Source organism: Malaclemys terrapin, chromosome 7 (genome assembly GCF_027887155.1).
Source record: "Malaclemys terrapin pileata isolate rMalTer1 chromosome 7, rMalTer1.hap1, whole genome shotgun sequence".
Classification (NCBI taxonomy): Eukaryota; Metazoa; Chordata; order Testudines; family Emydidae; genus Malaclemys; species Malaclemys terrapin.
In genome coordinates this window covers 11,582,815-11,607,916 of record NC_071511.1, presented here as the reverse complement: position 1 = coordinate 11,607,916, position 25,102 = coordinate 11,582,815, and the positions used below count along the sequence as shown (strand labels likewise).

At 43.2% G+C, this 25,102-nt stretch overlaps 1 long non-coding RNA gene across 1 annotated transcript in view; it reads right to left on the bottom strand.

Moving 5' to 3' along the window:
- LOC128841129 (uncharacterized) overlaps positions 1-24,670 on the bottom strand; it is a 60,863-nt gene extending 36,193 nt beyond the window's left edge. The window contains exons 1-2 of the long non-coding RNA XR_008445777.1: positions 24,624-24,670; positions 24,220-24,291 (exon numbers count right to left, since the gene is read on the bottom strand). This is a non-coding gene — a long non-coding RNA (uncharacterized LOC128841129). The remainder of the gene's footprint in view (positions 1-24,219; positions 24,292-24,623) is intronic.
- Positions 24,671-25,102: the final 432 nt, after the last annotated feature.

Genomic DNA, 25,102 nt, shown 5'->3' with positions numbered 1-25,102 from the left:
TTGAAAGATGGTGCCAATTGTGGACGGAGGCAGAGGGATTGCTAGGATGTGAACAGACGCATCACAGGGTGTTGGGACAGGACCCACAATGTCCTGCACCTCCCGCCCCCTTCCCACAAGCCACAGCACCAGAATGAGAAGAAGTGCTCTGTGGGATAGCTGCCCACAATGCACCACTCCCAATGCCACTGCAAGTGCCACAAATGTGGCCACGCCAGTGCGCTTGCAGCTGTCAGTGTGGACAGACTGCAGCGCTCCCCTTACTGCTCTCTACCAAGGCTGGTTTAACTCAAAGCGCTCTACATCTGCAAGTGTAGCCATGCCCTTAGAGCCACTTCATTGCTAAGCACCAGGTAAGGGTTGTGTACCCCTTATATAATTCATTTACACCCTCCCACCCAGTGAACAGCAGAACCATATCAGTTCTGCTGCCAGGGCTGTGGTGAGCAGGATTTCAACCAGGGGCAAAACCTAACCTCCCTTTCAAGTGTGCTGAGGAACCTGGTTCAGATTCTGAAGCGGGATCAGAGGGGTCAGAGTGCAAACCGTGCATGTTGCATGGATATGAGCTGCCCTGTTTATGTTGTTCGGCTTGGAGCTAGAGACAATTAAGATGCATGATGGGATTGTGGCCTTTGGAGTAGGTACACAACAGCCAACTCCAGCTCTGAGCATCTGCTGATGCTCTGTGACCTGTCAATCCTGTGTCCTGTTTCTTCCACAAAGTTCCCAAGGGTGAAATCCTGGTTCCACTAAAATCAATGGCAAAACTCTCATTGACTTCAGTTGGGGTTGGATTTCATCCAAAGTGCCGACTCAGTTACTCAGACTCCGCACTAGAATCAGGTGATGGGCAAAGCAGAATAACCTAGACATCTTGTTAGTCTCTACCTGCTTTTTTGGTGCGTCCTTGGACACATTGAAAAGACCTCAGTTAAGGGAAAACAGACTTTCTAGGATGAACCTGGAGTTAGGTAAATTAAGGCTTGGCACATCTTGACTCCTGTCTTCATAAACTTACACAAAAGCACTGGAGTTTTTGCTCATTTTGCAAAATGCCAAAACAAAAATAATTTTAGCATGACACAAGAACGGCCCCAGCTGCAGTAAGCACAGGATGATTTTAAATTCTTTTGAGAGTGAAACACCTGCCAATAGCTTCTAGAAAGCCAAGTGTTTTAGAGAGATTATAAATGTAGGGTATAGTTTGAACAGCTAGAGAGATTTCACAGCAGTCCCAGGTTAGGCAGAAAAAGAAAAAAAAAAAGCTCATGTTAAAAGAACAATATTTATGTTGAGAAAAAAAAATCAAGCACTCACCCTGTCACCGAAAGTCATAGAACCCCTCTTAAAGGGTTTTACAATTGGGGTAGGCCTGTCAAGCCCCAATTGTTACAACAGGTCTAAGACTAAACAGCGTCAGCTGTATCTGATTCTTTCAGTCTGCAGCCTTCTCATTGGGGACTTGGAACCTCTGCTGGGATTTAATTCTGAAAGTCTCAAGCTACTGTCTGACTTAGTGGTGATTCATTTGAGGGGCACCACTGGGCGGATTGTGACATGGCATTAATGTAGGATCAGGCCCTTGTGGTGACCTATTAGATTAGCACAAGCAAAAAGCTTGTTTGGTTGGACAGTAACGATTTCATCAGGACATACACCATCTAGCCAAATCCTTGCCAAACGTGGAAATGAGAAGTTAAAGGAAAAATCCCCAGTATTTCTTGTCACCTTCACGTCTTCTCAATGCTGTCATTACCACACTCCATTTGCCTCAGTCAGAAAGCAATACATACCACCACTTCATGAAACTCTCACACTACTGCAAAACTTTAATAGCAACCTCATCTTCCCTTATATAAAAAGATGGGCAGATCTGATAGTGCACTTGCATGAACAGGTGTTCGGCCTTAGCATTACTGAGTTTCTTGTGATTGTTACAAGCACCAAAGCAAAGCTTGAATCTCCACAGCAGCAAAATCAGCTTTCTAACAGCGGAAAAACATTTTCAGGCTCTGGCTTTCTCTTCCTGTCTGTGTTTATACAGCCCATACCTATGTACCATGTAAAATTATTTACTGTAAGGAGCCAACATCGTCTAGTGGATAAGGCAGTGCACTGGGAATGAGTTAAAAGACCTGCCTCTACCTCTTCTCTGATTCACTTAACCTCACTGTGCCTCAGTTTCTCTACCTGTAAAATGGAGATAAAGATCCTTTCTTTTGAAGAGTGATTAGAGATCAATGGATGAAAAGAGTTAATTAAACTAGATAGAATGAGAGTAAGTGTTAACAAGATGTAAGTAGTGCAAAACATGGTGCTAAGATTCTCACTGGCACTAGGAAATTCAGTTGCACTGGTCACTTGTGAAGTGGGTCCAAAGCTGTGAAATGCACCACCAGTCAAAACCATATCGTGCATTTAATTCTCAAAACTATATGCATGTTTCTCATTTATGAAATTAAACCATTTTTCTATGTCAAATGATAACATATTGTTCAGTCTGGTTCAAAGTGTAAAAGAAGCACAGTTAGATACATTTTGACTGTCTGGCTTTGTGCATCATTGACGTATTTGTCAATAAAACAGAAATGGTGGCTCTATAGGATATTAATACAAAGCTGGTGCCAGGAGTCAGGCTGGAGAGCAACTTTGGGAGTTATTTTTAAGTATCAGGATATAATTCTTGAAGCAGAACCTCCCCTTTCCTCTCTCCCTCCCAGTAGGAGACCAAATTGTCTACTGCTGCTCCCTTCATCTCATACCTTGGAAGGTGTGCAATACATAGTATCAGACAGAAAATCAAATCTATCCCAGTGTAAACCTAATGAAATTGAAGAGCTCACCCCTTCGATTCCTTCAACTCCAAAATGGTCTGCAGCTCCAGAGTAATAATGTTTTTTTTTTCCCCTGTAGCTCTTATAAGAGCCACAAATCCCCAGTTACTTTTGATTTACAAGAGAAGCAAGGTCATCCTTCTAATGAAAAAAAACAAGGTCTATATTTTCAGATACTGAGATTCAATTTATCATAGAGATCAATGACACTTTTATGCTCTATAGAGATGAACTATCCATTTTGCAGTAAAATTATCACATTTTTTAAGACCTAAGGTAGTTGCTACATAGTTTGGAAGCCCGTCTTGCAACTGAACTTTTTAGCATTAAGAAGCCTTAAATTTCCCACCTCCCTAGCACCAAGGACATATTTTACCAGTCTCACATTTGCGGCAGGGGGAAAGAAAAGAAAAGAAAAGAAAAATTAAAGGCCACGTACACGTTGTCAACAACATAAGCCTTGTAGGGATGGTAAAAGGCTATGCTATCAATGAATCCATTCTTGAAAATAATTCCTCTTCATTGTTCTAAAGCTGTACACCCATCTATACATTCTCCAGGAGATTCACATAAATCTGTCCTGCATAGATGGAGAGGCAGTAGTCTGTCTGCTGAGTATTCTAGTTGATTGCCCATCATTTGTTTTTTCTGCACTCCTATCTGAAATTCTTCAGTCTTGCATTCCTGACACACCTAGAATTGCCTTGACCAGGGGGAGTAGCTGGTGTGGAAGGAATGCAGGATCAGAACTTTTAATGATACAACTAGTTGCGAGCCTAAAACTTGGGAGTCTGTTCGGGGAATTGTTCAGATGAGTGCCACTCATCCCAGTTTTGCGGCATCCTCCCATGGCAGCAGATATTATATTCAAGTCAAATGCTGTGCAAACATCAGACTGTATCTACTTTACACCACCCAGTCAACAAATGTCATGTGCCATTAGTAACAGTGACTATAAACCTTTAAAGTGAAAATGATGTGTGTGTAACCTACACTGTCAGAGTGCCTGTCTTTGCCCCCCTTTGGTTGCTGCTCCACCTAAGAGAATAAGAGTCTAGTAAGAGAGCTGAAAGAATTGCTCCTTTATCTCAAGCAGCAGAAACTCATGCTGTTAGTGCTGTGGAGTTAGGGTTCAAACCCCACTGATAGGCCAAACTAGGGCTGGAAGGGGGCATTATATATGCTTCCAATAAGCCTAAATTTTATGGTTACATTTAATAAAGGGTATTACAATTTTATTGCTGATTTTGTGTTGGTTCATTCAGAATGGGTGATATTTACAATCCAATACTTGTTCAACATGTTCTCCTTTGATAGTCTTATAATATTTGAATTCCAAACCTCTTAAATGGCGATTTTCTGCCTACTGCACCGTAATGCTGTATAAGCAATGTCGGATTTTGCATCCAGCTGCGTATAGTACTTAGTTGATTCGGCTACATATATTTCTAGTCAGATAGCTACAGACAACACTATGTTCAGGGAGAGTGCTATATACAAAGTGACATTATTTCATCAGGATTACTTGACTTTGATTAATTCCTGAGTAAAAAAAAAAATTAGAGCTAAAAGCGTGTCTTTGTGTTCTCTATATAGTGCTGCCAATTGACCATAATTACCTCCAAAAATGGACCACTGGTATTCTTAGTGGCTTTTATTTTGGCCTTGTCTTAAACTATTTTAGTTTACAGTTATCACAACATTGTCTCAAGACAGCAAGAAAAATGATTAATGTGATTATTACAATGTATTATACTTTCCCTCCAGCTATTCAGCCAACTACTCTATGCACATCAAGTAGAATGATTGGAGAAAGACACTCTGCTTCATATTATTTCCCTGACATTTAGGCCTAACTCATGATTGCTCAGCCTTAGATGTGCTGGCCCCTAAATGCATCAACAAGGTCCAAATTATGTATCCAGCATGTAAAAAGCGAATGTATAATATGCACCAGCATCTAGCAGATGACAAGGAGACAGACCTCTTACATTTGTTGATGCTTAATAAATAAATCACATTGCTGTTGGTGGGATTTCTACTTTCAAAATAACACTAACAAGGAGTTTTATATAGAATAGTTCTAGTGGAAATCTTTGATCTCCAAGACACTATTTAAAAACCTCATACTACAAAAATAGTATTTGACCTGCATTCAGTAATAAGTTTTCTATGAATGACACAAAACTAGAATCCTTTAATAAATTGCACATTTGAGGCCTGATGGAACACTGCCTTGTGCCGTCATTCACAGCTGTGCAAAGCGAGTACAAAACAGATGTAAAGTGCTACCAAAGCACAACTCTCCACTCGCTTACCCTGCTGGTAGTGTTTTGTATTCACTTTGCGTGACAACACAAGGTGCACCGGGTGAAAATGGCTGCACACGGTGCAAGACAGTGGGCAGTCAGGGAAATGTAGATGAATAAATGATATCGCTATTTATTATTTATCAAGGGCCCAATCCAGCAAGGCGCTGAGCACTGTTAAGTCCTAGGCCCAGACATATTTGTAGGATTGACTCTAATCTCTACAAATCCAAAAAGCCAACCTATTTTCCCTTCCACCTAAGGATCCCATGCTCTTACTGCTAGGTGGTTTTATTTCATAATTTAATCAAGAGAGAAAATAAAAGCTACTGAAATTCACAACACACTCGGAATGTACAGGAACAGAGCCGCCTATTTGGTTCTTGCTCTCCTGGGGCTTGAGTCTGCAAGGTTCAGAGAAGCCTCTACTTCTATTGATTTCATTGGACATTGAAAGTGGTCAGCAACATTCTAGCTGATATAAAAGATATGCAACAAACCCTGGAAGCTCACACATACATGAGAAAGGGTTGTAGGGTAAGCCCCTAAAATGAATGGTTTGATTTCCTCTCATATTCTTTCATGGCCAGTGAGGTGCATTGCTGAAGACAGCAATGCATAATTTAGCACATTTTAACACATTTGTCATTCTCTGCCAAGATATACCACAAGATTGAAACAGCCTGCACTCTGGATCCAAGCAAAGGAAATCTTGAAGCTTTCTCTTCTTACAAAAATAAACTTCAGGTTAGAAAGTTAGTCAGTTTCAAAAAGAACAGGAGTATTTGTGGCACCTTAGAGACTAACAAATTTATTTGAGCATAAGCTTTCGTGGGCTACAGCCCACTTCTTCGGATGCACGAAAAGCCCACGAAAGCTTATGCTCAAATAAATTTGTTAGTCTCTAAGGTGCCACAAGTACTCCTGTTCTTTTTGCGGATACAGACTAACACGGCTGCTACTCTGAAACCTGTCAGTTTCAAGGTTGTTTGCTGGATCAGAGCCTAAATTGGGAGCTGTTTAATATTCCAAATTTAGGGGAATGGGGCTGAAATTTCAGCAATAGATTTTATGAAATAAAGTAAGTTGGTGGACCAGCAACTGCTGCAAAAATGCCTATGAAGCTTCTGGGTACAGGAGATGGACTGAGGGGACCAAAAAACAAACCTTAAAAAATAAAGTAAGTTTTATTTAGAAAAAAATAAATACATTTAACATATTAATATATATATTTAAAAAATCATTCTTTTATCATTTTCATAGTGGAAGGATATGATGCATAAAACCTCACAAAATTGATTTTTGGTTTGTTGTGTTTTTGTCTGTTTTAAGCTGAACTAATAGCCCATACACTAATAGAATCCAATCTTTTCATTAATAAGCTATGGGCATACTTCTCCTGAAGGCACTGGACTTTTGAACTTGTGCACCAGAACATACCATGGCATGTACCAATAGTCTTCTAATACACCCCTGGGAGCAGGTTATTGTTATCAAACTATGCTGAGAGTGAGATTGCAATAATAATAAGGCACATAGATAGCACTTCTGTGAAAAAATTGCATAGTGCTTTAAAAAACTGGATGTGTGTCATTATTGGAGGTGGTCAGGCATTTATTAGTGAAACTTTTTTTTTTTGTTGGAAAATTGACAGTTTGCGGGAATGTATCAGTGTTGATTAAACTTTCATTGGGAAGTGCTCTCAGATATAGGATAATTTCTGCTCCAAACAAGAGAAAGAAGGAACAAAAAAAACAAAGGGTGAATTCCCTATACCCCAGAACAGCCAATAGCCCAGCGGTTCAGCTACTCACCTGGGATGTGGGAAACCTAGGTTTCTGTCCTTGGTCTGCCTGATTCAGAGAAGGGACTCTCACATCCCAGGGGAGTGCCCTAATGAACAGGCTTTTGGCTATTTTGGGGAGAGCCCTCCGCCCTCTATTTTTTCATCATGATACAGAATGGGGGAAAAAATGAAATCTGGAAAAAAATTCCCATCCCACTTTAGTCAATCACTATTTTGTTGATGGGGAAACTGAGGCGACAATTATTTGAGAGACTTGCCCACTGTCATTCAGCGACTCAGTGGCAGACTTTAGATCTTCTGATTCTTACTGCCATTCCTTAACCACCAGACTAAGAATCTGCTAGCAAAACCAATCTGAAATAAATTAATACAGCATGATCTATTTTTGCATAGGCTAGTAGAAAAGATTTTTTACAAATCATTTATGTTTTCTTTTTACTCTTTGACCTTACTAAACCTCCCGTTTACATATTTCATGAGTATTCTTGCGCAATAGGGTCAACCTATGAGAAATAAGACCGGCATTTCAAACAATACAGCCTCCTAGTATTTCAGTATTGAGTAGATAGTGTTAAATTAATCAGAGGTAGAAGCAGATGGGAAAACATCTTAGGCCTGGTCTACACTAACCCCCCAATTCGAACAAAGGTACACAACTTCAGCTACGTGAATAACGTAGCTGAAGTCGACGTACCTTAGTTCGAACTTACCGCGGTCCAGACGCGGCCGGAAGTCTCCCCCCGTCGACTCCGCGTACTCCTCGCACCGAGCAGGATTACTGGAGTCAACGGCGAGCACTTCTGGGTTCAATTTATCGCGTTCAGACAAGACGTGATAAATCGAACCCAGAAGTTCGATTGCCTGCCGCCGAACCAGCGCGGTAAGTATAGACAAGCCCATAGAAAGTATACAGCCTAATTCACAAACCATATCTGATGATGCAGTGCACTAGGGTGGTGTAATTTTTTTTTTTAATTTGACTTACAAGAGGAAAACAAATTTCTTACATTGGATTCTGATTTCTGTTCATATGTTTCAAATTATAGAAGGTTTGCTATGTTTTCTGTTGAGGATCATTTGAAAACAAATAATTAGAACACATGAAGTGGACTGGAGGGACATCTCTGGGCTCTGGTTTTAGAACAGCAAGTTTTAAGTGCTGCCCTAGCCCTGGTGAGAAAAAAAGCCCTGGAGATGTAGTAAAATCTGTCAGAAGCCATAGGCTACCAAATCAATATGGGGAGAGCAGTCTAATGGGTCTTTGTTTTAGAACACGGACCCCAAGTAATTCTTGTCATTCCCTTCTGCCAGCCTGGACACCAGCAGGCAGATCGCATCTCCCACCTGCTTTGATTCAAAGACCACAGCTAACCAACAAGCACTCACACAACTTCTACAGGCTATCAGGAATAGTTTACATTCCTATGCTGCTTATGGTTCCAGGTGCTAGAAATTGAAACTAGAAAAGAATCCTGCGGTAGCTCCTAGCGTGCAAGTCCAGAACTCCAAATTCTAGGACTTCAAATCCTGATGATCACCTACAGGTTTGACTAGACACTGTATTATGCATCCTAAAACACAGCTCAGAAAGCACAGCCCAGGATGACGTGGGAGCAAAATTTCCATCACCTGATTCCGGGCTGTAGAGTAGAGCAGCCCCAAGGGCTCTACTAACTTAAGAATAGCTTTATCAAGGCCACCTTTGGGCTTCCCGGCAGCTCTGAAACCCCATAGCACCGAATACTGAATGCCCACTTCCTCCCCCATGTCTCCCTCCCCTTTTATAAGGGCCCATGAGATGGGGCAGTATAGAGCCACTTCTGAAGACACTATGCTGCTCCTGCCCTGTGGGCATTCTCCCCTACCTGTTGGAGGCTGGAGTGGGAGGCCAGAGGCCCCTCCTCAATGCTTGCTTGAAGTAACTGATGCTATTAATAGGGCTGGCTTTACATCTCGGGGACTCTGGGTGCATTTTGCAGGTGCCACATGTTTTACAGACTCTTTAAAACCTTCAAGCAGGATTTTTAGATTAATTCTATTGATTTTACCAACGATTTATCGTCTCTAGATTTTTAAAAACCTTCTTCCCCCATTACATGGCCCAAAAATTAGGTGGTAAAGCGCTTCAGAGAACAGATTAGACGCAGCAATAAATAGGAGACAAAATTCATCCCATCTCGCCTTAGCAAGTTTCCCCTAAAGAGAGGAAAAGGAAACTCCTGACGAATGAGGGCTAACGGGCTACTACATTAAGGTAGAGGAGTACAATGGAGACCACTATCGTTGCTAAATTATCTTTCTGGGAATGAGCTGTGCAATTTAACAACATCCAAAACTGCCAGAACATAGCGGATTAAAAGTATGTTGAACTAAATACAAGCATTTGGCAGATCTTCTGTATTTTGTAATTTCTGCCAGCCCTAAAAGAAAGAAATTTGAGAGAAAAAATAGGAAACTATGTGACTAGAGGGCTCTTGGTACAAAATTCTGTACCATGGTTGTGGGTAAAAGACAGGGACTGGAGCAATATCAGTTGATTAGTGGGTCCAGAAACTATTCTGCCAGTGCAAAACAAGGCAACTAAAATTGATCCACAGTCAACAAAACATATTACTCTTTCTCAAGAACTGAGCAATGTTAGTCAATCCCCAAAACATTTGGTGCTGCTAACATCATTCATGCATCTTTATAGTGGGTGTAGGTCAAATAGGGTGACCAGATGTTCCGATTTTATAGGGACAGTTCAGATTTTTGGGTCTTTTTCTTATATAGGCTCCTATTACCCCCTGCCTTCTGTCCCGATTTTTCACATGTGCTGTCTGGTCACCCTAGGGTCAAACTATGCCCCAGTCTATATTAAACAGATATGTTAAACAGGCCTCCAACAGGTACACTAAAGAGAAGCTGCCTTAGGACTGGGACAGTATTCCCATTGACTGTGCTTGCTTTTTTGTAATATGTTTAGATTTCAACTGTGTTTGATTTATGATTTAACCTATATGCGTCTCATGTTTTAATAGCTCCCCTTAGTTCATCTTCATTTTGGCAACTATTATGCACATACTAGTTTTGTGCCTTTGTTCTCTTTTACTAGTTAAATCCTCTTATTGTATCACGCCAGCAGATCGGTAAAATAAAGACCCATCAAAATCATCATTCTGTGCACTGAAATTTGTCATTTGTCTTTCTGCTCCTCATTTTTCATTAATGATGCAAAGACTTATCTTTCACTTTTCTAAATCCTTTACCCTTCTTTCTCCTTTATAGTTTGTGATATACATGGACTTGTGTTGTAAACTCAAAGACATCATTATTCTTTGTATTTTTATGCACTGAACTCTTTGTAATCTGTGATCAAAGCCCAGCTATATCTGGCTGCATTCATTTTCTTTACTTACTCTTCCTCTATCAACCATTGTTGATTTGTACTATTTTTTTACTACCATATTGTGTCTTCTGAGCCATCAAGATTGGCCTGGCCTTTCAAATAAAAATCACATTAGCCAGACTGCTGGTGACTTGATAGTCATGCAATACATCGCTATGCCAAAGACCAGAGATCAGTCAGTGGAGAGTCGGTGAATCCCCATTAACACAACCAATTGCCACACACTGTGGGTCCTTAGTGGGCACTGAACCAGGATCCCCTCACGCTAATAATATAAGACTCACCTGCTTGAGCTAAAAGACTAAGGGTTTGTCTACACAGAGTTATTCCTGGTAAGCTGTCCCCGAGTACCTCGGTGTGTGGAGGCACTTATTCAGGGAGAACAGTGCCTTGTTCTGTTTAGGAAAGAGTGCCTTTTCCTTTTCGAAAGCAGGTTAAGCTAAACAGGAACAAGGCATTCATATTCTGGAATAAGTGTGTCTGCAAATGAAGTTAATCAGGAGTAACTCCATGTTATTCAAGCCCCAAGATGGCAGATATAGCAGCTTCAATGTCTTCTATAGACTAGCAACTAGGGGTACATCTGTACTGCATAAAAGACCCACGACTGGCCTCGATCAGTTGACTCAGGTTGATGGGCTCAGGCCGCCGGTCCATACAATTGCAGTGTATATGTTTGGGCTCAGGTTGGAGCCCCGGTTCTGAGAACCCCTGAGGGGGGAGGGTCTCAAAGCTTTGGCTCCAGCCTGAGCCTGGACATCCACACTGCAATGTTTAGCCCCAGAACGTGAGCCCCAAAAGGCCTCATGAGCTGACCTGGGTTCTGAGACTCCATGCCATGGATTTATCATCACGGCGTAGACACACCCTAGAGGGGTCCAAGTTGTGGTACTGTTCAAAGCCTTGATATGGGCTTGGACAGATGAGTCCTGGAAAGTGTAAAGAGTTCAAGACACTATATTGAGATGTTCCAGACAGGCATGGACTTTTGTGACAATAAGTGTTAACTGGGAGAAGCCCTGGGGAGTGGTAAATGCAAATTCCACAATGATGGTTATGAAAAAAAACAACCTTTTGGGCAGAGGGCCATTGACTGTTCCGAGAGAGGAGATCAAAGGCCCAAACTGTACAAAGGAGCCACTGAACTGTCCAATTGGGTTCTTGTTCCCAATTTAAAAACTGAGTAAACCCTGTTGTACAGTTTGAAAGACACACACCTACCACAGCCCTAGGTTGAAGGTGGGGTGACCTCTGGTAAGCTTTTAAGCGTATGTGTAGGTTCTTTTGTTTGTCTAGGTTCTCTCTAATGCTTTTACTCTAAGAATAAATGCAGTTTGCTTTGTGAGGGCTGGTTGGTAACTGCTGTACATTGTTATAGCTCCTGGAGAGAGGTTAAGCACAGGTACTGAACTTGTGTCAGACCTGCTAGGGAAATCACAGTGAGGTGCAGAAGGACTGAAAGCCTAAACCCCAGATCTGGCAGAAGAGAGATGCAGATCTTAGGTCTAAGAGAGGTGATGGCTGGAACTAGAAACCTTCAGCAGCTGCCCTCAAGGAAGGTGAGGGGGTGTAATTTCAAAGGTGAGGTTAACCCTTGAACCGGACCTGAGTAAATCCCAAATTAATTGGAGAGAGAAACTTTGCAATTTCTTTGGGAAATTTCACGCCAAGCCAGTTCTGAGGAGGTGGAAATGGGAATTTTTGCCAGTTTTGCTAAAGATACTTGCTTCTTTAGCTACAGACATTAAAGCATATGCAGAGAACAAGCATGAATCCAGGAGAGAAGGGTTCTGCCCACTCAGTTTTTAAGCACCAAAAATTATATTACACTAGATTGGTAACTTTAGAAAGGCCAATCTGGCCCGTGTCACTTAAGCAGTTGATTAGTCTCATGTCTTCAATGGACCTATTCATGTGCCTGAAGTTCCATATGCTTGCACTCCTGGCTGAACAGGAGCCTTCTCTAAAGCCCATTTAAGCCAATGGAAAGATTTCTAGTGATCCCACTCAGCTTTTGGATCAGGCCCATACTGTGTGTTGACTAAAACACACTTGTTTTTATTGTTATTGAGCATCTAGTACTGATTGAACCATCTATTGGCTTATGCTGAGAGACAGAGCAAATCCTGAGATCATTGCTCAGGTAAAATTCCCAGTGAAGGCATGGAAGTTTGTAGTTGGTCTGTATCCAGGCAAAATAAGGACCTGGGCATTTGGTCCAATAGAATATGTGGGTGGTCAGTATATCTCCCTCGCTAGCCCATTCATTCTAGAGGAAGTAGAATGTGACCCTCGGTTATTTTCTTAGCCATTACAATATTCACCTCCTTTTATATCTCGAATCAGTCTACATTCTTTTTCATTTAGTAATATTTATGTTCTTCTGTCATCCATTTCTGACCATTTCTCCTCTTTTCTTTATTTCCTTAGCCTTTCATTTTACAAGCTGAAATTTCCACTTATTTTATGATTGCCTCGGCATTGATGCATTAAGCTCAGATGTTGAACTTGGTTATAAATGTTTTCTGAATCCAGCTTTCATCCAAGATGTACATCTGTGCTCTGAAACATTTTAGTTTTTCAAGGTTACATTATTTAGCCATTTGATTTCAGTGTGCTACTTTGATGTCTTCTGCACCAACTTGGTTGGGCAGCAGACTTCTGATCTTTGTTTTCACAGGTGATCAGCACTGTAATTTGATCTATCAAGAGGTATTTTTATAAAGGATAGCTGACATTAATTAAAGTACTATTTAACTACAACTAGCAATGATTTTTTTTAAAAAAAGCCAATATATGAGGGGGGAAAAAAGCACCCATTTAACTAGAACTAAAGTATCAAAATTAAGGATATGGGGAAGTGGGAAATGAAGAAAATGCCTAATGCACAAACAGTAACATATTTGATTTTAAAGAAAATATGCATGCAAATGTTTTCAAACCAGAAAAGAAAAAGAACAAACAAACAGAACAAACAAACAAACACTATGCACCATGGAGCTTCCCATTACATATCTGAATCAAAGTGCAAGTCTTTTGAGGAACCCCTATTACTAACTTGTGGGTTCAATAGCCACTGATGGTGGAACAAATGTTGCTACATCCTTTAGGACATTGTTTTGACAGTGATTCCATGTGTTCTGCAAAAGAACAGCAGTGAATAGTATGCACCACATTCGCCCTTTGCTTCATTACAGTGCATTATTTAGTGCAAAAAAAGGGAGAGATGCAAAGGTCATTTTATGCCACTTTTGAGCCTTCCATGTTCTGGGCCTGCCCCCCAGCACAAATTAGAGCAGGCTTGGGGCTGCTGTGAGCTATGTTAAGCTGTTATGGCTGTTCCACAGCTGAGAATAACCCAAGTACTGTCAGTTCCAACCATGCCCCATCTCCCTTGACAGTCTGCTATAGGCTTAGAGGAGAGTGACATAGATCTATTGCAAGAGACTATGCTTGTCAGGAAATCTCTTTACAGAGTGTATATTCTAGCGGGGGCAGAGCTGGTCCTGTCCTCTGTATTCCACTGAAATGGCATAAAGGGGCACAGTGCACTGCAGAATCCATCTGTGTGTTCACTGGAAGCATTCAGGAATTCCTCTAGGGGTATTCCAAGTAACCACCCCTGATTTAAACATCGCAGATTAAAAACGCCATTTAGTTACCAATGACTAATAAAAAGCTATTTAATAGTCCTTTTTGCTTTGGTACAGTCGATGCTACTAAAATGCAGGTAATTCCTGGGCTGAATAGAAAATAAGGCAAAATGCCGTAGTCAATTAAACTACCACAATGGGCAGGTTTGAATGGTGCCCATCATCTGCAGTTCTAAAAAAACAAACCACTCTGCAAACAAAATAAATTAAGTCTGGCAACACCACTCTCAAGTAGGTGAAAGTGGCTGATTCTGGGCTGGTGCAGGGGCTGAAATGGCCTTCCAATGTAATTTAGACAGATTGGGCCTACTCTGCCTTACAGCAGCCAGGCCTCATGTAGTGTGGCTACTTAAGGTGGCCCAAAGGAGCACCTGCACAGGGGGAATTCTCCCTCAGCCTCATTGTAAGGGGTTCACTGCCTCTATACATCTCTAGAGCAATAGATTATGGCTGGAATGGTGGGCAGAATCCCTCCTAGAAAATTTAAGGACTACAATTTCAGCCCTACTTTAAGCCTGTTTCCACCTTGGGGGAAGGGGGAGGAAATTTTGTGTGGGCAACTAACTGTGCTTACAAGGAATCAGAACAGCATTTGTTTGTAAGCATGTAGATATCAAACTATTGGATCTGCCAGTGAACCTGCAAAAACAACCCCGCCCCCCACCATAAGGTATCTCAGAAAAGCAGGCCACAGAGGGACCTCCCATGGTCTCACAGAGGGATAGCTCAGTGGTTTGAGCATTGAGCCTGCTAAACCCAGGGTTGGGAGTTCAATCCTTGAGGAGGCCATTTAGGGATCTGGGGCAAAAATCTGTCTGGGGATTGGTCTTGCTTTGAGCAGGGGGTTGGACTAGATGACCACCTGAGGTCCCTTCCAACCCTGATATTCTATGATTCTAGTGTCTCACAGAGAGACACAGGACAAGAATCCAGACCTTCCAGAAAGGCTGGGCCCAAGGTAGATGTCACAGACACCTATGTGAAGTCAATAAGGACATCTAGGCACAATAGAGGGAGTTATAGATAGAGGGTCAAATCTGCCTTGCCTGACACATGCAAGTAGCTCTATTGACTTTAGTTGGACCATCAGCATGAATAAAGACAAAAAAATGTTTAGCCAGGCCTCTAATCTGTAATATTTCCTTCAGTCACTTTGTGTCACAACTATAGCATAATACACAAGAATAGCATGTGTAGTTCTTAAGTGTGTTAAAAAATGCAACAATACTCACAAAAGTTTCAGAGGGGTAGCCGTGTTAGTCTGAATCTGTAAAAAGCAACAGAGGGTCCGGTGGCACCTTTGAGACTAAGAGAAGTATTGGGAGCATAAGCTTTCATGGGTAAGAACCTCACTTCTTCAGATGCAAGTCATCTGAAGAAGTGAGGTTCTTACCCGCGAAAGCTTATGCTCCCAATACTTCTGTTAGTCTCAAAGGTGCCACCGGACCCTCTGTTGCTTTTCACAAAAGTTTGAAATCTATAATCTAGGATTAGAACAGTGAAGGGACTAATATCATTTTAAAGCAGATTGCACTGCTATTTAAAGTGTCAACCTTTGGCGCGACATGCCAAGAGCCAAATTCTGCATTTGAAGAGATGGGGTTAATTACAATGGGAAACCTACAGGGCCATTTTAGGGTAGAAAATTAGCTCTAAAGAAGGGCAGATTTAACTAGTTGTCCCTGATGTTGGACCAAAAAAGCTTTCGGCCATTAGCGTTCTTCCCAGCAAGGCCCCAGATGTCCGTAGAGTCTTCATTATTGCACACAGTTCGTTTTATTTGAATCACTGCATGGGTGCAATCTGAAAAACTAATTAAAGATATAAAACTTCCCTTAGATTGGATTAAGAGTTATCATTTCTCTCCCTCGGGGCAAATATATTTATATTTATATTTTTACAGTTCAAAGTGAAGTTACATATTTCCAAGAGACAATGCAGAATGAAAAAAGGGAAACAAAGAAATACACGCTTTACTAAAAGCCCATAAAAAGGGGACAGATTAGCTTTCAGTCAACCTGAAGCATGCCAAAGAAATAAATCTAACTTTGCAGATCTGGAGAGGAGAGATCCATCTTTGTCTCTGTGCTTTAAATAAAATTTTGACAAGAAACTTAATAATGTGAAAGAGGAAATAGGATTTATACAGAACATTTTATAAAAAAAAATTGAAGCAACCCATAAACCTCAGATGTTATAGTTGTGTTTCAAGCTAAAAATAAATACTAATGGTTAAATCCAGCAGCCGGTTCTATTGCAGAAAGCACAGAAAGATGCCAGCATTTCAAAAGTTTAGCTAGGATGAGAATGATGTTATTTTAGAAGCTTGCATAATCTTATAGAAGGGGCTTTATTCTCCATTGCCTCACACAAGTTTTATGCCTGTGCACTTGCATAAAGCTAGGGTAAAATGGTGGAAAATATTCTGCAAACACCAGGCTCCAAACCCAATCATGTGAATCACTACCCAAGTGTCTCTCCTACACCTTGGAGTTTTTGAACCGCACAATGTACACTCAGATGCACATCTAAACCCCGAAGGGACCTGCTTCAAAGTTGGGTCGCAGAGAGGGGGAGAGTTCAGGACATGTTTGGGAGTCATGACTTGCACCTCTTGCGTGAGAAGCCTCATGGAGACATTCTGAGGAGCAAGGTTTAGCAAAAATAAACTGGACTTTCACTGCTTAAAGAGGTGAATTTCACACAGCTGGAATTGCTAGAGGTCAGTTCCTTTTGCTGTTGGGTAAGTGGTCCAGAAATATTCACTAATGGGCCCTGTGGCTGAGACAATTCCCATAGGAGCTTTTAAGAATTTATTCAATTTTCCCACTGATTCACTTCAATGCTATCAACATCCAAACTTTTGGTTTACAGATGAAGTTCTGAACCTTGCTTGGGTTCTCCTGAGCAAGACTTTGCACACTCCTAATTTGCTAGCAGGATGATGTACATTAGCATTCCTGCATTACGAGGGGCTAACAAAACATCCCAGGTTCTTCTGTTGGAGTTTTACTTCTCCTTTTTAGGTAATGGGGTCTTGTCTTCTCAATCCTTCTTGGCATGAGGTCTGACTCCCTGGCAACCCAAGCTGCCATGCAGAGATGATCACAGCTAATCTAGCCTGTCTAGTTGTCAGTTTTTGAAAGCTAATCTAGGATGAAGTCTATATCCCATACCTTTATATGTGGTTTTAACTAAGGCTGTAGTTTCAAACATCTGATTATATTCCCTCATCTGATAAACTCAAGAGAAACAAAATAAGTGATTAAGACACATGTTTAATTGCGGGAGAAGAAAGCACCTCTAGAATTTAATCAGAAAAAGTCCACTATGTATGTAAATTTTATAAAGGGTATGGTCATGTCATTGAGAATTTGCTAATGAGAATGGTTGAATATCTTCATAACAAGTGCTTTCAGTCCAGCTGAGAAGTCACTAATACATGCGTGAAGAATTGAAACAAGACTGACAAAGAATTATGGTGAAAGAAGTCCCACTCTGGCCAACTTTTTTAAAAAAGAAAAAAAAATTGGGATGAAGAGGAGGAACGGAAATATATGCAATCTACATGTGTCACTATTTCTGCAGACATCAGCCTCAACTGACATACATTGGGGTAATTTCAGTTTTAGAAGCTATTCCTGAAGAGTTACAGTTTAAATGCATTGAAAACTTGCAACGTGGTATTTAAAAGATCTATCTTTGCTAAAGAGTCCCCTTGAAACACGCTAACCTTTAAATCTTTTAGCTGTCCACCCTGAAAGATAAGTACATTTGCAAAAACTAAGGTTTAACTTTAAACACAGGTCAATAATCACCAGAAGATTTCTGGGCAGCAAATGAGTTTAACCAACCTGTTGAATAATCTAAACGCGAGATCATTTCCAGAGTACTTATTGACAAGGCCTTCAAAATCTTCTTCTTTAATGCCTGATTGACTACCTCAGCTTTCACCTTTAATATAAGGAGACGGCTCCAGTGAACTAGGATTGTGATAAATGGAATTTTCAGCCCTTCTAAAATTCAGTTCATACCCGTAAGAAGATTTAGTATCTTTGCAATAAAAGATTCTCTCCACTTGTGGGAGAGATTTCTCTAAGGCCTTGTCTACACTACGAGAGTAGTTCGATTTTACTTAAATCGAATTTTTGGAATCGATATTGCAAAGTCGAACGTGTGTGTCCACACTAAGGACAGTAATTCGACTTTGTGAGTCCACACTAACGGGGAAAGCGTCGACATTGGAAGTGGTGCACTGTGGTCAGCTATCCCACAGTTCCCGGAGTCCCCGCTGCCCATTGGAATTCTGGGTGGAGCCGCAAATGCCTTCTGGGTAAAAAAAATGTGTCCAGGGTGCTTTTGGGTAACTGTCGTCATCCGTCCATCACTCCCGCCCTCCCTCCCTGAAAGCGCCGGCGGGAAATCAGTTCGCGCACTTTTCTAGTCAGTGACAGCGCGGACGCCACAGCACTGCGAGCATGGAGCCTGCTGCAACCATCACTGCAGTTGTGGCCGCTCTCAACGCCTCGCAACTTATCATACACCTTTCCCTGAGGCAGATGCAGAAAAGTCAGGCGAGGAGGCTACGTCAACGCGGTGATGGCCTGAAGTCTGAGAGTAGCACAGACCTCTCAGAAAGCAGGGGACCCAGCGCCGAGAACATCACGGTGGCAATGGGTCATGTTGATGCCGTGGAAAGGAGATTCTGGGCACGGGAAACAAGCACTGAGTGGTGGGACCGCATAGTGCTGCAGGTCTGGGATGAATCCCAGTGGCTGCGAAACTTTCGCATGCGGAAGGGAACTTTCCTGGAACTTTGTGAGTTGCTGTCCCCTGCCCTGAAGCGCAATGACACCCGGATGCGAGCAGCCCTGACTGTCCAGAAGCGAGTGGCCATAGCCCTGTGGAAGCTTGCAACGCCAGACAGCTACCGGTCAGTCGCGAACCAGTTTGGGGTGGGCAAATCTACCGTGGGGGTTGTTGTGACGCAAGTAGCCAAGGCAATCGTTGATGTACTGCTGCCAAAGGTAGTGACCCTGGGAAACGTGGAGGCCATCATAGATGGCTTCGCAGCGATGGGATTCCCAAACTGCGGTGGGGCCATAGATGGAACTCACATCCCTATCCTGGCACCGGAACACCAGGCCAGCCAGTACATTAACAGAAAGGGATACTTTTCCATGGTGCTGCAAGCACTGGTGGACCACAGGGGACGTTTTACCAACATCTACGTGGGATGGCCGGGCAAGGTTCATGACGCTCGTGTTTTCAGGAACTCTGGTCTGTTTAGACGGCTGCAGCAAGGTATTTACTTCCCGGACCACAAAATAACTCTTGGGGATGTGGAGATGCCTATAGTCATCCTCGGGGACCCAGCCTACCCGCTAATGCCCTGGCTCATGAAGCCCTATACTGGCGCCCTGGACACTGAAAAAGAACTCTTCAACTACCGGCTGAGCAAGTGCAGAATGGTGGTAGAGTGTGCTTTTGGACGTCTCAAGGGGAGATGGAGAAGCTTACTGACTCGCTGTGATCTCAGCGAAACCAATATCCCCATTGTTATTGCAGCTTGCTGTGTGCTCCACAATCTCTGTGAGAGCAAGGGGGAGACCTTTATGGCGGGGTGGGAGGTTGAGGAAAATAGCCTGGCTGCTGATTACTCACAGCCAGACAGCCGGGCGATTAGAAGAGACCAGCGGGAAGCGCTGTGCATCCGGAAGGCTTTGAAAGCAAAGTTCCTGAGTGAGCAGGGTAACCTGTGACTTTAAAGTTTGTGTATTGAGAAGCTAAACCTGCCCCCGTTTCTTTACCCAGTTAATGTTGACTATCCTATCCAGTTACATACCCCCTTCACCCCACTTCCAACACACGTTTCAAAATAAAAATAGTTCTACTTTGTTAAAGCACACCGTTTTCTTTAATACTGTATTCGCGGGAATTTTTTAAAACTGGGACGCAGACTGTGGTGCGGAGCGGGTGTAGTGTAGTGGCGCGAATGCAGCTTCTAAACTCAAGGATTGACAGGCTCCGCTGCGGTGGGATGGTTGTTTCAACGGAGCCTGTCACCCCTCCTGATAGGGACTGTGTGTATGGGGGGGTCTATGTGACTTTGTGGCAGGGGGAGGACGGTTACAGATCCCCTGCTGTGTGGCTCTGTGATCCTGCCTAAGGACCGCCGCTTAAGATCTGTAACTGCCCTCCCCTGCCACAAAGTCACAGAGCAACCCACCCCCCACCACATAACATGAAAACAACCTCCCAGACTAACCAGGGTAACTAGTCACTGCATCACTGCACTATGTATGTGCCCTGCTGCTGTGCCTGCCCCCGACTATATACCCTGCCAAAGGTGACTGTCCTGTCGAATTACCAACCCCCTATCCCCCCCTCCTCCAAAAGAACATGATGGAAACAGTAGTTAACAGAAACGTATTTTTTATTATCAACCAAACATGGAACTGGGAAAGTGAAACTTGGACGGGGGCTTGTGTCAGGCGGGAAGGAAAGAACTTGTCAAATTTTGGGGAATGAGAGCCTTCTGCTGCTCGAGCTCTCTGCAGGGGTGGAGTGAGAGTTAGCAGGGACTCTGCCACCTCTCCTTCTGTGCACTTTGGGTGAGGGGAGTATGGGACTTGGTGGCGGGGGAGGGCGGTTAGAGATGGACTGCAGCGGGGCTCTGTCCTCCTGCCTCCGTTCCTGCAGAACATCCACAAGGCGCCGGAGCGTGTCCGTTTGCTCCCTCATTAGTCCAAGCAGGGTTTGAGTCGCCTGCTGGTCTTCCTGACGCCACCTCTCCTCCCGATCCATGTTGGCTTGGTGCATTCGGGTCAAGTTCTCCCGCCACTGGGTCTGCTGTGCTGCCTGGGCTCTGGAGCAGGCTATAAGCTCCGAGAACATGTCCTCCCGTGTCCTCTTCTTCTTATGCCTAATCCGCGCTAGCCTCTGGGAGTGTGATGACAGGCTAGGTTGTGAGACAGTCGCAGATGGGGCTGTGGGAATGGGAAAAAGGGAGTGAATTCCTCAGAAAGATAAATGTAATTGTGAACAAAGAACATAGTCTTTCTCTGTGAACAAGACCATGCACAGCACCTATCACATGCGCACTCAGCACAAGGTCGAATTCTCGGCCTTCGCATTCAGTGCCTGGGGTCTTCTACAGCACATTTGAGAAGCCTCTCAGGAGAACGGAATTTCTGTTGCTGGCAGACATGGTAAGCCGTAGACTTGTGGCAGCTTAAAACTTTAATATTAGCAATGGCCTCATTTCACATTGAAATCAATGTCGGTCCCTGCTGCCAGCAATTCGGCAAGCAGGAAGTCTGCTCCTGTCCCACACCCTCGCGGCTGTCCCCGGGAACGATCCCTTTCGGCTGCCCCTCTCCCGCCTCCACCGCGTGGCTGCAAACCAGCGGTTACAGTTCTGTAAAGGAACGGCAAAGCAGTCCCAACACTAACATTCCCCTACCTCATTCAAAGCAGGTCATCATGAGCGACATCACCCTCATGAGGATCTCTGACAGCGAGAAAGAGCGAATGCTCCGGGAAAGCCTCCAAAGACCAGGGCCGTATGCCGCCATGCTGTGCAGAGCAATGATTCCAGAGTACTTGCTTGTCTCGTGGCGTGGCAACGTGTCCTACTACGGAGGACCCAATAAGGCCGCTCTCCCCAAGAACCTAATGCAGCGGATTTCCAATTACCTCCAGGAGAGCTTCCTCGAGATGTCACAGGAGGATTTCTGCTCCATCCCCGGACATATAGACCGCATTTTACTGTAGCTGCTGTAGCAGTGACTAACCAGTAGAGCGGCTTGGGCAGGACAATCATGCAAAACCGGACATTGCTAGATTTTTTTTCAATAGTTGCACTGCCCATGACTGAACCGTTAAGCTAATCAAACTAATCATGAGAAACCCATTTTTTAAATTGTTAATATTCCTGTTCTGTTACAAATAAATGTTTAGATTTTTACAACACTTACTGGCTGATCCTTCCCCAGATTCTGTGTCCGGGGTAACGGCTGGGGAGGGTTGGTAGGGGATCTCTGTAAGGGTGATGAAGAGATCCTGGCTGTCGGGGAAATCAGCGTTGTGAGCGCTGTCGACTGCCTCGTCCTCCTCATCTCCTTCCTCATCTTCCCCGTCCGCTAACATGTCCGAGGATCCAGCCGTGGACACTATCCCATCCTCAGAGTCCACGGTCACTGGTGGGGTAGTGGTGGCGGCCGCACCGAGGATGGAATGCAGTGCCTCGTAGAAACGGGATGTCTGGGGATGGGATCCGGAGCGTCCGTTTGCCTCTTTGGTCTTCTGGTAGCCTTGTCTCAGCTCCTTGATTTTCACGCGGCACTGCGTTACATCCCGGCTGTATCCTCTCTCTGCCATGTCTTTAGAGATCTTCTCGTAGATCTTTGCATTCCGTCTTTTGGATCGCAGCTCGGAAAGCACGGACTCATCGCCCCACACAGCGATGAGATCCAAGACTTCCCGATCAGTCCATGCTGGGGCCCTCTTTCTATTCTGAGATTGCACGGCCATCACTGCTGGAGAGCTCTGCATCGTTGCCAGTGCTGCTGAGCTCGCCACGATGTCCAGACAGGAAATGAGATTCAAACTGGCCAGACAGGAAAAGGAATTCAAATTCAAATTTTCCCGGGGCTTTTCCTGTGTGGCAGTTCAGAGCATCCGAGCTCGTACTGCTGTCCAGAGCGTCAACAGAGTGGTGCACTGTGGGATAGCTCCCGGAGCTATTAGCGTCGATTTCCATCCACACCTAGCCTAATTCGACATGGCCATGTCGAATTTAGCGCTACTCCCCTCGTCGGGGAGGAGTACAGAAGTCGAATTAAAGAGACCTCTATGTCGAACTAAATACCTTCGCGGTGTGGACGGGTGCAGGGTTAATTCGATGTAACGGCGCTAACTTCGACATAAACGCCTAGTGTAGACCAGGCCTAAGAGATATAATGTTAGAAATGCTTGCAATGACATTGGAGGAGCTATATGCCCTGTGATTCTTGTCCTGTCTATACTTTGAATACCTGTGTGTCATGCACATGTGCAATTCAAACTCCAGTAATAAGACTCTTGAAAGCAGGAAAGAAGCTTTTTTTTTCCCCAGTGGTTCCTATACATATTCAATACATCAATGCTCCCCATGCTTTGAGAGGCATCCTACTTTGATTATTCATAGGGTGACTGAGTTTTGACTATACACTACAGCTGAAACTAACTCGTGCAGAAATATCATGGAAGGACCTCAGTGTAGTTGAATCAAAGCTGTTCTGCTGTGCAGAAGTTGTCAGCTGCAAAACTAGAACACATAGGAATTCACACCTCCAGTGCACTGCACAGCTGGGCTCTATGCCAGCTCTACATAGACCAGTATGGGGTGAGAGTGATGGCAGAAGAGGGCCAAGGGAGTGGTGGAGTAGTAAATGCTGTCGATCTTTGATCTGCAATTATGCAAATCCTAGTGGTCACAAGTCTTGTGTTATGGTCTAGAGGTTGCAATAGTGGCTGCATCATTGTTCTGCATCCACGTGCTGATTGTTTGGGGGTAGATTCTGTCCCTGTGCCCTCAAACAAAGATCATTTACTCAAGACTAGTCAGTTTCCCTAGGAATCTATTTAGAATTCAATCCATTTTGCTCATTCATTGTATTCATCTCGATCTCATGTTAATAATGTTGCTGTTCTATCAATCAAGAGATGGATACAAGTCTCATCTTAATTGGGTGATGGATCAAAACAGTCCCTATTTGTGGTCTCCAACCGGGGACATCAGTCTCCTGACATATGCTTCAAAAAGGGGGCCTTGAAAAATCCAATATTTGATCTCTTTGTAGTACATTCCTTTGATTCCTCTTTATGACTGAAAGGAACATCTCACCTTGTATGCTCAGCAACACATTGTATTACCCAGACATTTAAAATGAAGCATCTAAGAGCTTATACTAATGTTTCTTCACAATACATCCGTGTTCTGGGTAAGTTATCAGAGAAGTGAATTTTGAACCAGCAAAAGCATTTTCCTTTTCTACTCCAGTACTTGGATTGTTAACTCTTTGGAGAGGGCCATCTTTTATTATGTGTTATTATAGTACCTGGCATGGTGAGGTCCTAATATGGATTGGATCCCCTGGGCTCTACTGCACTACAAAATAAATAGCATTTATAGTGATTACAGAATACTCTTTCCATGAATCCAGGACTATTCATCACTTACTAGCAGCTTTTTTGAAAGTTGCATCCTCAGCCTTCCAAGATAATGCTGTTATATCCCTTCTGACACCAACATCTGTAACGGAAAAAGCACAATTACCTAAAACTTGTCATTATTGGTAAAAAAGTACTACCAATTCCCTGGGGCTTTAGAGCAAGCCTTTGCATGTCAGTTTTACCTTCCCAGTTTCAGAGGTCATTGGCCTCTCCAGGTAAAGAAAACAGGCCATGGAAATTCCACTAATAACTGTCCAGCTCATACTTATAAATGTTGGGGATTGGAAATAAGCAGCAGGCGGTAATAAGATTAAGAAGCAGAAGTCTACCTAAATATCAACAATAATAAAAGGATAAGGAAAGCAATACAGAAAATATAGGATATAGGTGTAGCAATTAATTGCTACTTACCGGGTTTTCTATGAAGTGTCAGGAGCTTTTTCTGAGTTTCAACTGAGCTAACAAAACAAGAATTCAGACGTAAGAGCATGAAGTAAGGACTGAGTTTTATGAGATAATGAGGTCTTGTGTAGAAGCATTGGCTAAAGATGTGGCGCAGCAACTGTCACTTGCCTCAGAGCCTTGTTAAGACTAATGAGCATCTCACTGAAGCCAAAAGATGTCAGATACATGCACTCTCCATTCCACATTGGAACTTTACACCTTGTTTTCCCCTACCCTCCTCGGGGCAAAGGCCTAGCTTTCCTGAGGCTCTGTGGACCAAAGACTGTCTATGGAGTTGAAGAATGGCAGATTGCATAGAGGCTTTATGATGCAGATGAAGGAGACTAACCTGAGACCTGCAAACAAGGAGTGAGATAAGCAGGATTTGTACCTCAGCTCATCCACTGAACTGAGTCACTTCACTTGTTGTTTATTTTTATATTTTC